The following is a 17,158-nucleotide window of genomic DNA, read 5'->3' on the forward strand; positions in this document are numbered from 1 at the left end:
AAGAAACTGGAATCTGAAGACCCAGTTTTGATTCCTTTAATCTTACACTTGTTAAGCTTGTGACGTTAGACAAGTTGCCCAACTTCTCTAAGATTCAGTTTGTCCATCTGTACAATGGAGTTAATAAACCTACCCCGTGGATTGTTTGGAAAATCAAATGAGATGTGTTTGTAAATGTGATTTGTAATCATTAAAGCCCTACACATGTGCAATCTGCTATCATTTGAACATGTCACGTTGAGAATTACTTCTACCATGTAAATTATTATGATTTGAAATTTGGTGTTGTGCCATGGTTTTAAACATTGGTCTGCTGAAAATTTGTAATGAAGTGTCATCTTTTCAAAATGCCTATTTGGTCTCAGAAATATGGTTTGCAAAGGCATTAAGTTTGAAGAACAATTTTTGCAGTATTTCCTCTCCCAGGGGATGTAAATAATGAATTCTTGATGAAATTGCCTCATTGTTGCTTACACACAGCGGATATATTTCCATTACTGTGTAAATAAATTACTATGTAAACATACGGTTGAAACCAAGTAAGTTTTATGTGGGAATAAAGGCAGTTTGTTGTTCTTGGCTCTCCATTTCTTCACAAAATCCTTCTTAATCTTTTAATTTCCAAATACAATAGTGTTTTTGAAGAAATATGGGGGGAAGAGTGCTCAAAGAGTGAGTTGACTTGGAAATGTTTATTTAGCCCTCAAAAAACATGTGAAAAATATCAAGAAACTTTGTCATCTTCAAATCTGGAATCATTTTGGAAGATCTACTTTGAAAATTAAGCTTCTAACACTAAGGAACTAGCTTACCCAACTATCTTGTTTCAAGGAAAATAGGGAAGGCAAGTTGGCTGAAATGAAATCTGGTTCATTATTCACTAGCCTTAGGGATAATCACATTTAGGGTAAAGGCTATAATTAGCTCAACTGTTGCTTTTTACCACATGTGTGGCAAAATCCAATTGCCTCTCCTTTCGTTTTCCTTTTTTGTTTTAAATCTTCTAATTTTGTTCCCAATTTATATATTCCAGATTTTGCAATTCTAATAGGAAATACAGTTGTTTGTATTACTGAATTATATAATTTTCACTGACGTTAACACATTCAAAATTTTGTATCTTTAAAACATACTTTGGAGTTATCTATTGAACTTTTCGTTATATTCTGTTATTTTCTTAAACCATGGCCGTGTCCAAATATGACTGATTAAAAATATACTCTTCTTATCAAAAGTCTCCAACATAAACAAATCTGTGCTTCTCTACCTTTGTTTGATTGCTTCAGCCTCCAGTAAGGACTGGGGTTGGAAGTTTATTTTAATTAGAGTTTAAAAGTAATGAGCATTACAATCAAACATATGGACATTCCCAGAAGCACTTCTGCAGCAGTACATTCATCTGCAGATTCACTTAAACCTTATGATCATATTAAAAATTCTTTGTGTTTAAAACAGTTTTACTTCAGCTATGTGCACGTTTCCCTCATATTTCTTCTGATATTTCTAGTTTAAAATGTAAAACAGTCTTGTCTTCTTTCCTTTATATATCTTTATGTTCACAGTGACCATTTTTCGAGAGGTATTTATCTTTTTAGGATTTCAAATTGACTTTCAGTGTGACTATTGTAATATTTTTGCTGTTATTTAAGTAGAGTTGAACTGCTAGATTTAAGTCCTACAATCTATGACTTTAAAAATGGTAGTGGTAGTATGGAATGTAATTTTATGATGATAATATGAATTTTTATGCCCAGGGCTTAAGTATATTATGTTTATATTTTGAATTCTTAATTCTTCTTGTTAATTTAACCATTCCTCTGGAGAAACTAAATGTATTAATGATTTACATGTTAATTAAGTAATTTTCACTAGGAGTACTTACTGGGAAAATGGTAGAATTTATTTACTGTGAAGCTTTTCTGATAGCCTAAGTGCGTATGAGCAACTGTAGTAGGGAAAGCTGTTTGAGGCTTAGGAAATGCCTTTAACGAAGGATTTCAGACTTCCTATTGCCCGACAATTTCACATTATATGTATTCTCCATGGTGCTGTGACACAGGCCACAAACTTTTGCCTAGATTCAAAAATGAAGAATTACAGCATATAAATGATATATAAATGATCAGCTTGATAGAATAAAATTTATCATACCATAGCACATTTTAATTATATTGGTACTATAATTACATCAATAAGATACATTTTTTTTTTTGGCTTTGGATATATATGCTTAAAAAGTTTAACACAGGGCCTCCCTGGTGGCGCAAGTGGTTGAGAGTCCGCCTGCCGATGCAGGGGATACGGGTTCGTGCCCCGGTCTGGGAGGATCCCATATGCCGCGGGGCGGCTGGGCCCGTGGGCCATGGCCGCTGAGCCTGTGCGTCCGGAGCCTGCGCGTCCGGAGCCTGTGCTCCGCAACGGGGGAGGCCACAACAGTGAGAGGCCCGCATACCGCAAAAAAAAAAAAAAAAAAAAAAAAAAGTTTAACACAAAGTATAGGTATAAATGGGGATAGCTATATTGGTAATACACATATTGATGAAAAGAATGTGTTTGTGTTGAAGCCCACAAAAGGTTTTCTAGGTATGTCATGGTAAGGGGTTTACCATGTAGCAGTGTACAAGCCTTCCCAAACAGTTATAAAACTGTACATTGGGTACAATAATAAAGGTATGAAAAAAGAACTCTAGAAAGCAAAGGAAAATATAAGGGGGAGGGGCAGAGGCTAGGATGGCAAAGGCTTCCAGAAGAGATGACACTTATGTTGAACCCTTAAAATTCATGATAAATACTATTAAATCATTGAAGACAGGGATGGGGGGAAGGAGGGGAGAGAATTGATGGGAGATACGAGAATTATTGGAAAGTGGTGCATTTGACTGGAGCTTTGGGGGATGAGTAGAATTCTGACAGACATAAATGGAGTAAAAGACATCTAGATAGTGAAATAGCAGGAGCAAAGTCACAGATGTGGGGACATGCTGGCATATTCTGCAGTACTCCCATTTGATTGGATGTAAGCTGCATAAGAGAGAGATAAGGCTGGAGAAATAGGTTGAGACCAGATCGTAGGGAGCCTAGAATGCTAAACTGAGCTGCTTGGACTCTCATCTGTAGGAAGATTCTTTCAGCAGCAGTACATAGGATAAGCGTGGAAGGTGGAGAGATTGGAAGCAGAGCCATGTGCTATGTGTCAGGAGGTGGTAATTGAATTCTAATAGTGAGGGGCAGGTTTAATAAAGTCTTGAGTAAGCAGTGGCAGTAGAAAGGGGAAGGTGGGAACATATGCAAGAGGCACAGTGGATGAGGAATTGACAAGAGTTGGCACTGACCTCACGTGGGGAGGAGGGCAGGGGAGGGTTTCAGGATGAGCTGAATTTTGAGCCCGTGTGATGAGGAGGAAGGTGGTACCAGTGACCAAGATAGCTATCAGTGCAGTAGGGGTAGAGCTCTGAGTTGAATTAAGGTGTTGAAAGCACGTAGAGGTTAACATTTTCAGCAGTCATTGGGAATTAAGAGCCTGGAGAATAGGAGAAACCCAGCTCTTGAGTCCACAACACTGTCTGGATAGTGCTCACATGATAAGAAATTAATATTTTAAGGAACAAATAAAGTTTTGAAAAAGTGACAAGGCCATCATCATCCACCCCAAACACTCCCAGATCTTTATCAAATCACTTAATATTTCAGTAGCTTAATTTTCTCAGCTATAAAACAGGGAAAATAGTATGAATTCTATATCCTTCTCCTAGAGTCTGGGATTATTTTGGTCAAAAATCTATAATGGGAGACTGTGAACATATATATATGTCTATTGCTATTGAGAAAACTCTAAAAAGAAATAAAATATAGCTAGTATTTTAATTTTTTCAATTGTACATTATAAGATGTTCTAATTACAAAAATTTATAAAAAATAATTCGCTTTTAGTAGGTTTTTACTCTGTGCCAGGCACAATTCTAAGTACTAGTCAAGTGTTAAATCCTTAAATTAACACCATGACATTGTATTATCTCCATGTTACAGGTGAGGAAACCAAGGCTCAGAGCAATTAAATAGCATTTATAAAGCTGAGATTTGAACCCAGGTACTCAGGCTTCAGAGCCAAGCTCCTAGCTAGTCATTAGTCCTTGCTGCCTCCATACTGAGTGGACATCTGCTTCAGGCCATGCTTCATTTTGTTATTGCACTTGCATTAATGTGGCCGCCTGCACTGCAGTCCTCTCTCTTTCTAAAGCTCGTGTGGTCCAGATTCATTGCTTTTGCTTTCACACATACTCATTTCCTCACCCTTATGGTGAGTCAGTTGAGGGCTGGTATCATCTGTTGTAAGGGGACTTGACATGGCAGGAGAAAATGCACAGGCTTTGGGTCTAATCCAAATGCTTGGTTTAAATCTGAGCTTTCTGTCTTGTTAATTATGTGACCTTCAGAAAGTTGCTTACCACCCTGAACCCTGGTTCCTCATCTGTAAACACTGTCCGTAGTGTTTTGCTCATAAAAGTCAATCACCAGGGCTGGCGTTCACTAGGCACAGTTGGCACAGTGTAAGGAACCCACAGCACCTTTTAGGGGCCCACAAAAATGTTTTAATTTCTTTTAAAATCAGAAGGAAAAAAAAAGAACTTTTAGGCTGAATAAAATGTTTAATATATGATATTAATATATTCATTTTTTACGCTTTTTGTTCATCTGTTGAGATTATCATGTGATATTTGTTTTTATTCTATTGCTATAATGTATCAATTAGTTGATTTTCAGATGTTGAACCAATCTTGCATTCCTGATCTAAATGCCACTCTGTCATGGCATACAATTCTTTCTGTATGCTGCCGGATTCAATTTGCTAGTATTTTTTTTTTTTGTAGTAAAATATACATAACATATAATCCTACATTTTAACCATTTTCTAAGTTTGTATAATATATGTTTTCCATCCTTTTATTTTCAATCTATTTGTACTTTTACTGTTTGTCTCACAGATTATGTCTTTGTAATCAAGTTTCTTTTCTTTTTTTTAATTGAAGTAAGATTGATTTACAATGTTGTGTTAGTTTCAGATGTACAGCAAAGTGATTTAGTTATACATAATAATATATTCATTTTTATACCAATGTAATTGAAAAATGTAATTAAAATTTTTTTTAATGGACAAAAGTGGCCTGGGTCCACAAAAGTCATAACATAATCCTGGCCATTACTTCTTATTTAGATTCTTTAAAACTCTTCTAATGTCCGAGCCATAATGCTTTCCCCATGCATTTTGGTTGATTGAATCATTAGCCAGGTAATTTCTAGCTTAAGTCAATTAAAATAAACTTAAAACTGACATTTACACTCCTTCACCCAACTAACACCTCCCTTCTAAATAGTTCATTGTTTTCTCTTCTGGGCTACCTCTGTATTGTGTGGTTAAACTTCTCACACCATATTTAAACTATTTATTTACACATCTGTCTCTCCTACTAGATCATCAAAACATCTTGAGAACATGGACTGTATCTTACCCACTCCTGTATCCCCCCAGTAACTAGCAGAGTACATGCCCCATAGAAAATTGTTCATAAAAGTTTGGTGAAATAAATCGATTCTATTTATAACACTGATGTATTGCCAGCCATAGGCTAACTGCTGTTTGTAGATGTGCTTTGTATCTAAGATTTCACCTAAAACTTTAGATATCTGAAATGAAAAATTGTCATCCATCCTACAAATTAGCTCCTCCTTATGACTTTTCTATACTTGTCAACACTACTCTCTACCATCCTAATTTTTCCTTAAAAATTGAAGTTAAATAAATTAGTTTGTCAAGACTTTTTCCCCTTCCTTGCTAAATTAACGTAATGAACAAAGGGCTTATGAAAATTGTCAACGCCCTTTGATATCTCCATATATGCATTCACATGTTATAAATGATTCTGTGTCCCACTGATCTAATGAGGATACAGTGTGAGAGTGAGAAATGAGCTTTAATTCCTCAGTACCAAGGCAGACCAGCATTGTCTAATTACAGAATAGGAGACAATGTCTATCACTACAAGGGTTTAAGCACCTAGTTTTATGGACAATGGCTTTTCTTATTTAACTTCAATATTATTTATAAAAGTTTCATTTTCAGTGAAAAGGAGCAGAACACATAATAAATTACTAGGACATTTGTTGCTGATTAGTTTGCACTATATAGTAGTTTCATTTTTTTAAAGAGACTGCCAAGTACCACTTTGCTTTTCATTTCTTTTTGTTTTTCCTACTCTGATTTATAACTTTTTCAGACTTGAAGAGTTTTTATATCTTAATAGCTTGTGGTGTATAGAAGACTGAGACACTAGAGGGGAAAGAAACTGCAGTTTGGACGATTGTGGATGATGGTACCATTTACATCAGAGAAGTTGGAGAAAAGGGTAATTTTTGTTCTTTCTCAAGTCTGGTCCTGCACAATAGCCTGTACCAGGCTTGGCTATTTGCAAGCCATTCTTAATATCTCTTTGAAAGAGTAGTGGCTGGCTTTAGCTGTGGAAAACCAAGGTTCACTCATGTATAGAGAATGAAATTTCAGAATTTTGGCAGAGTCTAATACTTGTAGTCTCATGTTTATTGGATTCTTCTAAAGTTGTTTAAATTCCTAATTATGAAGGAAGGATGATTGATCAGGAAAATGAATAATTATTACCTTGCTGTGAGGTTTTACTGGGTGATTTTTTTTCATTTTAGTAATAACAATTGATAGTATCTACTATTAGCATGACGTTTTTCAGTTGACACAGTGCTTTCATAAGCATTGTTTCTTTTGTTGCTCATAACCCCATGAGGAGAGTATTATTATCATCAGTATTTTACAGATGAGGAAATTGAGCTATATGGACTTTAACTGACTTAGACAAGATTTCACAGTAACCAGAAGAATCAGGACCAAACTCAGGGTCTTATTGAAATTCCCTCATTGTTTATGACTTCCTTGCTTCTAAGCCCATTAAGTCAGTACGATCTAACCACAGGCCTCCTGGCACATTTGGAAGGCAACCTCTCTCCGACCCTTTCCAGGATCACTTACCTCAGATACCTGATCCACCTTCATTTGCCCCTTGAACCCTAATCCACACTTCTGCTCCCTCTGATTTGGGTGTTATATATGATCTCTACAGTATTTTGAATTTGGCCTGAACACAGTCACATTATTTGTCAAATTAATAGCTCAAACGATTACATTCCAGTATAGCAGGAAGCTTAGTTTCTCCTTCCTAAGATTTTCTATTCTTCCTTAATTATTCCAGAACCCGAAAGCTTACTAAGTCCAAAAGGGAGGCATTCTACCTCCCAACTGCCAGCAGAGTACAGATCTGAGTTAGTCATTCATTCCTGTTGTTGCTTCTGGCTGCCACACAGTGTTGCTTTGGTAGACTCACCTTGAACAGTTCTGCAGCTAATACTTATTCCCTGTTGCCTAGTTGCCCTTGTAGGTAGAGGTCCTTTACTAGCTCATAGGGATACCTCATGCTGCGTTCCGTGATTACAGCTCTTCTAGTTTACATTTCCGGGTCCAGTCATTTTTCCCTAAGGCAGTGTGGCCTTATGACAAGGTGTCTGATTTTGGAAGAGCTCCCTGCGTAAGTCTCAAGCTAAATCATCTCTCAGAAACATCCCTGTGTCCAAACCCAAGCCTCCAGTTGATGTGCTCCCTTCCCTCAATGCAATTTTATTCCAGTGTCTTACTGCTCTTTCCTGCCACAGAGTTTTGGTGGAGGTCATCCTGATCCATTTTAACAGGTCTCTCAAATTTTGAATCTTAGGCAGCAGGCTCAGTTCTTTCTTCTAGAATGATCAGGGTCTCAACAAATGACAGATTTGTTCATATTACAAAATCTCTCCCTTCTTCAGGGAAGAAGTTGCCTTCATGCCTCACATTCACATGACTAAGAAGATACCTTCAAGAGGTCAGGAAAAGGTAGAGTCTCCAACTCCACCTATGGAGAAGTTGGTATCATTTTAAAATAAGTCCCCATTGGACAGAGTTGGTTCCTTCTGAGGGCTAAGGAAGAATCTGTTTCATGCCTCTGCCTTCTGGTAGCCTCAGGAGTTCCTTTGGCTGCTAGATTGTGTTCCCCCTATAGCTTCACATGGTCTTCCCTCTATACATGCCAGTCTTTGTGTCCAAAAGTCCCCTTTATATAAGGACATCTGTCATATTGGATCAGAACCCACTCTAATGACCTCATCTTCACTTGTGATCTGCCAAGACTATTTCCAAATAATATTCACAGGTACTGAAGGTTAGGACTTCAACATCTTTTATGGGGGACTAAATTCAATCCATAAAAGGAGGGAAGCACAGATTATAAATTAGGTTTCCTGACACTAAGTACCATAGGGTTTGTACTGTATTCTGAAACCTCTTATAATTTAATTTTTTTCAGTAACTATTAAAACATTTGTTCAGGAATGTACTTAGTTGTTATAGATTTAATGGGTTATGATTCTTCTACAAAATTCGTTATTTTCAGATTTTCCTTTTAAAGAATTCTCAACTGAATTTTGACTCATTGCCTTAATATAATCTGTTTCTAAGAATTACTTCTAAAATTCTTTGAAATACATTTTTTAACAAAAAGGATTTTCAGGCTTTTAAAGAAAAGGAAATGGGGGAACAATACTTATAGGCAATATGGAGTACCCCTATTTATAATCTTATGTTTATGTGTGTGTGTGTGTGTTGTCTAGTCATATTACCCAGGGATAATAGAATGAAAAATTTATTCACCGTTGCTTAGTTTTCCTTGCAGATATAAGTCTTGTCAGCTCACAGGTATACCCCATGAGGATATAATTTTAGAGCTATAAAATAGATTGGGTACTTCTTACCGTTTATAAATATGACCTAGAATAATATTGAGATACTTCCTAAATTTAAACAAATGAATTTAACTGTCATTATCTTTTCTATATCCATTTAAGTAAAATATACCACAGTAGTTAGAAAAATGGGCTTTGGAGTAAGAAAAATAAGTATGGTTGAATATCAACTCATTATTATATGAGTGACCCTGGACAAGTAACCTAACTTCCAAGCCTCAATTTTCTCATGTCCAAATTGGGGTAATAATTTCATCTTCCTTATAGAACTAGTGGAAAATTTGTTTAAGAAAATATATGTAGCATGCTTACAGCAGTGCCAGGAATTTTGTGAGCAGACAATAAACTCAACTATATTGTCAGTATACCAATTAAATTAATCAGTTTCACTGAAATTATACTTACTATTTTACCCTGTTAAATTAAAACCCTGAGCCTGAAGAGCAGGGGCTGCTGTGATTCCGTGCTTAGAGCAATATTAGAGGCATAATTGGCAATGAATTATTATTAATTTATGTCAGAGAGTATAACTATGGGCCTATTTTAAATAGTTCCTTCTGTAACAATAATAATTTTAATTGAGTTAGAATCCACCCTGAGTCATAAGATTAAAAACATTTTTTAAAATTTATCTCGTCATTTGGCTATTGATTTTTGCTTTCTTATCATCAGACACCATTTCCTGTGCTTTTATTCTCAAAACTTTTTGTTGTTTTAGTTTGTTAATTAGAGGAGCTGCATTTCTTGCTGTCATCTACTTTTATTTTTCAAGTGGTAGTTTAAGAAAAAATTTATATAAACAAAGAAACTTATAAAACAAACTTCTGTTATATAAGTAATACCTGTTCTTTGGGGGAAGAAATAGGTAAGTGTGTACACACACACACACACATCAAGCCACCCGTAGTTTCACACTCCATACAAAATCAGTGTTTGCAGTTTGAGATAGCATCTCTTAATGTTATCTTCTGACTCTTACACCATCTTTTGGTAAATTGAATTTCATCTGTATTGATACCCCCTCTACCTGACCAACCCCTTTGGTTGCAGCAACATATGGGAAAGAACCCAGGCAGCAGGAGGAGCCAACAAAGCTTCTATATCCATCTCCCAGCCCCAGGGTCCTTTCATGTAGAGACGGTCCCCGATAGGACTGCTGAAGTAGCATAAGTTCAAATTGAAATTTATTTTCATTGTCTAATATTGTCAACTGAAGAGAAACAAGCTCTGAGACACCTAAGTTTTCCAGCTTAGAGAAATGGTAACCCAAGTTCATCCCTTGTGATTTTACCCTTTGTTCACTGCTTATCACTCTCTCCAGCCCTATTCCCATCTGTCTTTCAAAGTGAAGCTAATGGCAGTTTATTTTATTGGCTTATGTCTCTACTCATTGTACTGTTGAAGACTCAAAATCCTTTATCTGCGATTCTGAAATTTGGTTTTCATAACCCAAATGTTCTAAGAACCAAAATATTTTAGTAATTTAACGAATGTGAAGCTATTTATAGTTATTATGTATCATACTTAATGTGAATACTTATATGTTTGGCTACAAAAGTATAAATGTACTTGATTACGGGATATTGCCCCAGATTCCACTGGGGGTATTATGTAGCATGTGGTATAGGCACTAGACTGCCTTTCTAAAATCTAGAAAAGTCTGAGTTATAAACACAACTGGCCCTACCAGTCTTGAATGAGAGCTGAGCCTGTATTAGCACAAAGAGGGGGCTAAGGACCAGTATAATGAAGAGCAGGGCTTGAGGAGGGTGGTTGCATCTCAACTGCACCATCATTTCGTGAACTCCCATTCTGTCCTGCGCTCACTGTGCTCTTGTGATAATGACAGTGTAAACCCTCTGCAGTTCCCTCCTCTTTATTTGGTCCATTTCTCACCATGTCTTGCAGACCAAGACATGTTTCCCGAATTCCTTGACTTTTCTTCCTCAAAAAAAATAGATTTCCTTTGTGATCAACACTACACAACAATTAGGTGAGAATGATTCTTTGCTAGCACCACTTTATGAATGATAACTATTTGTGGGGACAGTAAATCAATAAATCCATGTCATAGTTCTATCTCTGAGTTCAGAGGAACCCCAAGGAATAGCAAAAGATCACACTTAAAGGCCATGGAAAGAGGAGAATAAAGAACAGAAGAAGAAGACAGAGAAAGAACAAGGGGATTTCTTTTCCCATGGTGGACAGTTAGTTGAATTATTTTTAGTTGTTGTTGTTAACATTATTTGGAAAATATCTACCAATAACATATCATGTTTTTACCCTATAACACACTGTGAGGAGTCTGTACTGTTTTCCCCTTGGCATCTATAAATTTCACAGTAAGGCTCTTTTGCTAGTTACTGAATAAAGGGAAGTAAAAAAAAGCATTTTTCATTCCAAGTTGACCCTACAATTCCAGGTGTAAAAGTTCAGGCCCAAATGAGGACTGTAAAGCAGGTTTACTCAACCTCAGCACTATTAATATTTTGGGCCCAAGAAATCTTTGTTGTCCAGGGCTGTCCTGTGGACTGTAGAAAGTTAGCAGCATTTCTGGTCTGTACCCGCTAGATGCCAGTGGTACTCCCTCTCCCCCGCAGTTGTCACAAGAAAAATTATCTCTACATATTGTCAAATATGCCCTGAAGGCAAAATCATTCCTGCCTCCCCAGCTGAGAACTACTTATGAGGTAACTCTCATGTGTTCTGGAGGTTTCTGCAGGTAGAGGCAGTGTGCTGTCATTGTGATAGTTTTACAGCTGCGTGTGGGGATAATCCAGAGCTGCATATGCCTTTTTGGATTTTACTTTGCATCTCACTTATTTAGCTGTATTTATTGGTCACCGTATTTATTGTATGTATTGTGCCAGGGCTTTTACTGGGTGCTGGAATAGCAGTGAATAAGAGAGTAAGGTCCCTATTCTCATGGAGTGTGCCTTCTGAAAGGGGGCGGGCTGGGGAGTGATAAGTGTAAATCATCAGTAAATAATTAGTGAATCAGTAACCAAGTGTATGAATAATATAATTTCAAACAAAGGGGCGGTAAATAAAGTAAAATAGGTAATGGGGCAGCATGATTGGAGGATAGATGAGTACTACTTTAGACAGGATGATCAGAGAAGGTTTCCCTAAGGAAGTAACCTATGAGCTGAGGAAGAGGCACACCTCTAAGGGAGGTGTGTGATAGAAAATGTGACTACCCTCAGATGTGGATAAGTTAGTTCTGCTCAATGGCAGTGAGAAAGCCAGCGTGGCAGGAACAGAGAATTTACTGGGACTGGTACTTGATGAGATTGCAGTTAGGTGAGATCAGTGTGCCACAGAAAGCAGTTTGATTTCATTGCGATCGCAGTGGGCCAACATTAGAGGCTTTTAAGCAGAGATTAGCATTTTCTCATTTAAGGTTTTAGAAAGACCATTCTGGGGACAAAAATGAAAGCAGGTGAAATGTATTAAGAGCCTTTTGAAGAAGTGAGAGATGGTAGTGGTTTGAGTTAGAGTCGAATATTAGAAACAGAGAAATTGGAGGATTCAAAATGTATTAGAGAAGTTGAACTGCTAGTAGTTGCTGTTCTATGGATGTTTGACTCAGGAAGAGATGAATCAAGGTGATTCCTGGGTTTGAGGCTTCAACATTTGGGAAGATTATGTTGCCATTTACTTAGATAGGGAATTCTTTTGGGAGGACTGGCTGGTTTGATATTTGTGTAGGGGTTGGGGGAGTCCTTAAAGGTCACCTCTTTCCCCTCTTGTGTCTTATTGCTTTGTGGTTACTCAAGAAGTGAGAGTGGGTATCTTTTTTTTTTTTGCGGTACACGGGCCTCTCACTGTTGTGGCCTCTCCCGCTGCGGAGCACAGGCTCCGTACACGCAGGCTCAGCAGCCATGGCTCACGGGCCCAGCCGCCCCGCGGCATGTGGGATCCTCCCGGACCGGGGCACGAACCCATGTCCCCTGCATCGGCAGGCGGACTCTCAACCACTGCGCCACCAGGGAAGCCCCTACAGTGGGTATCTTTTTTAGATGATCTTTTATGAACCTCTGACTCTGAACTCCATTGCCACCTAATTTTTGAAATACCAAATACTATAAAGCATTGTTCTTTTTTTTTGCAAGAGTACTTATGTATATGAAGATTACACAAATGACCAATTCTCAGTAAATCATGTGTTCAGAGTGTGGTTCCAGAAAACATGGTGGGTTTATAAGGAAACAGACATCCCCATGTTGCTTCATCTGCCTTGTGATCACTGACTCATGAAGGTAACGTGGCTGTCTAGGATCATGAGCCATGGAACAGAATGAATCTTCTTTTCCTACACTGGTGAGAAAATCCCAAGGATCCATGTCTTAATATATGGAATGACTCAGAAAAAAAACTTAATCTCTTTCCAGTAAATTACTAAGAAGTTTCTTGTTCCTCTGTCCTTTTATTTCGTAAAGTTAGTCTAAAGCCTGTGTATACTGAAGCATCTTACAACACTCTGGTCTTTAAATTTCAAGCAGCAATAAGCAGACGTTTTCTGTAATCAGATCCAAATGTTGTACTCTGTGCTTTAAATTCAGAAAATCTGATTTGGCAAACAAATGAGCAACAATTAAAAAAACCCAAAATTAATAGGATGCATTATTTACTTTGGAAAGGGGCTTATTGTAGGATATCTTTAAATAATGAACAACATTAAAGGATTTAAAATATAATTTTATAAATAGCTTTTCTGAGGCACATCTATTTCATCTGACATAGGCCTTCTGTACTGTATTGGATCTAAATGTCTTATGTTAATGCATAGGTAAAGTTGCCATGGGGATTTTTACTTCCTTTTCTAAGAAAATACAGTATAGTCTTTCATTTTATTTTTCTTGATGAATAAAATATTTGTCACTGTTAAGTTACTCTCCTACATTTTGTTATACGATGAGCTCTTCTGGTAATTTTCCATTTCTACCTGGGGTGTTTTTTTTACTCACTGATGAATTTATTTCTCAGGTTGGCAGTAGTATTGGGATGAGTTCATAAGTAGTTATTCTTTGAATGCTGAAAAGAAAATGTCTTTTATTCCTGAATAAGTACAGAATTTACTTGTTGTAGATATTGTATTCGTGTTGCAAAACACATTTTCTTTTTTCTGTTATCTATTTTAAATGATTCTGAAGGTACAGAATGACAGATTTTATTCCATAAAGTCTAGTATGAGTTGAGGTTTTTGTTTTTGTTTTTGTTGTGTGTGTGTGTGTGTGTGTGTGTTTTACCTAAGAGCAAGGGTAATATATGTGAAAACATAATAAAAATAAAAATAAATAATAATAATAAACTAGTTGAATTCAAATGAAAATGCTTTGAAAATGGTAAAAATATGTAAATATAAGTTACTTTTATTATTACTAGTAGTATTCTTTGTGATTGTCAAGGTGTGCAAAATACTGCTGTTAGTTTGGTTTGTAATTCAACCATTAGGCAAAAAAGACAAAGTATAGTTTATTCTGTAGTGAAGACTCATTTTGTAAGCATTTTTTAGGAGTTTCATAAAAGTCTTTGGTGGAATTACATTTCTTCTAGACTTACATTCTTGGAATACCTGTTTTTAGATTTTTTTCATATGGTGGTTAAGAATATGGCTTATAGTGCCAAACTCCCTGGATTCAGATCCCACCCAAACTTCTTTTTATTTTTTTCATTTTATTTTTTTACATCTTTATTGGAGTATAATTGCTTTACAATGGTGTGTTAGTTTCTGCTTTATAACAAAGTGAATCAGTTATACATATACATATGTTCCCTATGTCTTCCCTCTTGCGTCTCCCTCCCTCCCACCCTCCCTCTCCCACCCCTCTAGGTGGTCACAAAGCACTGAGTTGATCTCCCTGTGCTATGCGGCTGCTTCCCACTAGCTATCTATTTTACGTTTGGTAGTGTATATATGTCCATGCCACTCTCTCGCTTTGTCACAGCTTACCCTTCCCCCTCCCCATATCCTCAAGTCCATTCCCTAGTAGGTCTGTGTCTTTATTCCTGTCTTAACCCTAGGCTCTTCATGACATTTATTTTTTCTTAAATTCCATATATATGTGTTAGCATACAGTATTTGTCTTTCTCTTTCTGACTTACTTCACTCTGTATGACAGACTCTAGGTCCATCCACCTCATTACAAATACCAAACTTCTTATTAACTGTAAGAGCTTGGACAAATCTTATAGCCATTTTGTATTTACATTTCCTTATCTGTAAAATGATAAATAATAGTACCAAGTTTTGAGTATTAAATGAACAATATGAGTCAAATATTTAGAAGAATGTCTAGCACCTAGTAAAAGACAAATGTTCCCAATTATTATTTCTTGAACAAGCCTGATAAAAATTTAACTTCACTGGTTATCAAATTGCATTGGTCCTGTTTGGGCTCTTCTTCATTATGTGCAGAGATGGGCAATGACCTGTTTTTGTTTTCATTTTCGTTTTTGTTTTGGTCATAATTTGCCTAATTATTACACCTCATATGAAAGAAAGAAACAAACAAAAAAAAGGCTTGAGCCTTCAAAGGAATAAACAAGGCAGCATCTCAAATCTGTGCTCTACCCAAGGTCCTGGCCCAGGGCCTGGTATGCTGAAAGCCCTCTGTATACCTGGGTTCCCTCCATTGTCTCTGCACAGGACTCTGACCTGTGATAATACAGGTCCTTGCTTCTCCATTCTTAATAAACCTGTGTAGCATTCTTACCTTAAATTGGGCGTTCAGCTGTGGGGAAATCAGAAAATTTGAAAGTATAGTATTATGGCTGAAATATTAAACTTTTTTTAAACACATGCTTTAGTTCGCTTAGCTGTCTCATATTTTCTCTGTTCTCAAATTAGCTACCTTTAAAAATGTATGACTTAAAATTACATAGTGGATTATTCAGGTACTCATCCATATTTAAAATGTAAACAATGTCAAATTTTCTAAAAGGCAAGAGGTAGAAGATTATTATATGTGAAAGGACGTAGAATTATGGTCTTTCTTAATTCTTACTTGCCTTGGATTTTGTAGTTTTAATCAAATTGGCATTTAAAAACACTGGGCTCACAATTCTGTTAAGAACTATGTGTTGTTTGTAGAGATTTTTAGGTGTAAATTATCTAGCCAGATGTTTAAACACTAAGGGGAAATAAGTTAGATACAATTAACATAGTCCTCATTTATCAAGTAGTTAATTCTCAGCAGTAGGCCAAAGCTATATATATACATATATATATATATATACACATACATATATATATATATATATATATACACACACACAAAACTATTTAGATAACATAAAATGAAAGATTCACAAACCTGATTTTGAAAATATATAAACTTTGCAAAATTAGGAAGCATTCTATTCATTATACATGGCTTCCCACATTTTGGTTATTGATTGCCTTTGACTTTCCTGATGATTCCAGACTTTAATAAATACTGGAATAAATATAATATTGCATTGTAATGTTCCACCAAGTAAATCATACCCACTGATTATGGGCTTATGAAAGTATCTGAGAGTGGGGACAGGTTGGGGGTGTGTAGGGTATACACACACAAATATAAAAAAATTATATTATATTGCTTTATTTCAGCTGCTTCATTGCAGCTCAACTCAGCTGTTACGTAGTTACCTATAACATTGTGTTAATGTGGTGTGGGTATTTTAATATGTTTAATATGCTATGAGGTGGGTGATCCTAAACTAATCACGCTGGGAACGACAACGTTCTTAAAATAGTTCTGATTTGGTGAATTTTAAAATGTTCTTTATAATTTGTTTTAAAAAACTATGAAAATAATATAAAAGTGCAGAAGATTTGGGTTTGCAAAACAAAGAAAAAAATCAGCTACTACTTAATAAAAAACACGTGTACCCTATTATATATATCTATATCATCTCTATATATCCCTATCTATTTATATCTCCCATTGTATTTTCAGTTTTGTACTTTATTTCTTATATGCATTTACAGGGCTGTTGTAAATATTCTGAGCTGTGTTATAAAGGTTCTGGGTTCTTAAATCTTCCTGAGGAAGAGCTTAAAAATATTTTGAGTTTTATAAGTCTCATTGGAGACCTAGGGAATTACTGCCAAATATTAATTTTGAGCCTAACTTTATAAAAGGTATTAAAAGCAGTGATATTGTGGAAATTGTATTAAAATAAAAATCAGGGGTTTACATTCAACCCAAATTCCGAAAAGATGCAAGTTTGAACTTGGTTATTGCAGTTTCCTCTAGTTCTGTCATTTGAGGTCTGTTTATGATACATCTATGTATATGAAAAATATTATACAAATATA

At 36.1% G+C, this 17,158-nt stretch overlaps 1 protein-coding gene across 3 annotated transcripts in view; it reads left to right on the forward strand.

The window, feature by feature from the left end:
• Positions 1-17,158, forward strand: part of MACROD2 (mono-ADP ribosylhydrolase 2) — a 1,992,245-nt gene that overhangs the window by 541,590 nt on the left and 1,433,497 nt on the right. The gene's annotated exons all lie outside the window — the stretch shown is intronic.

The sequence above is a fragment of the Mesoplodon densirostris genome, chromosome 16 (genome assembly GCF_025265405.1).
Source record: "Mesoplodon densirostris isolate mMesDen1 chromosome 16, mMesDen1 primary haplotype, whole genome shotgun sequence".
Classification (NCBI taxonomy): Eukaryota; Metazoa; Chordata; class Mammalia; order Artiodactyla; family Ziphiidae; genus Mesoplodon; species Mesoplodon densirostris.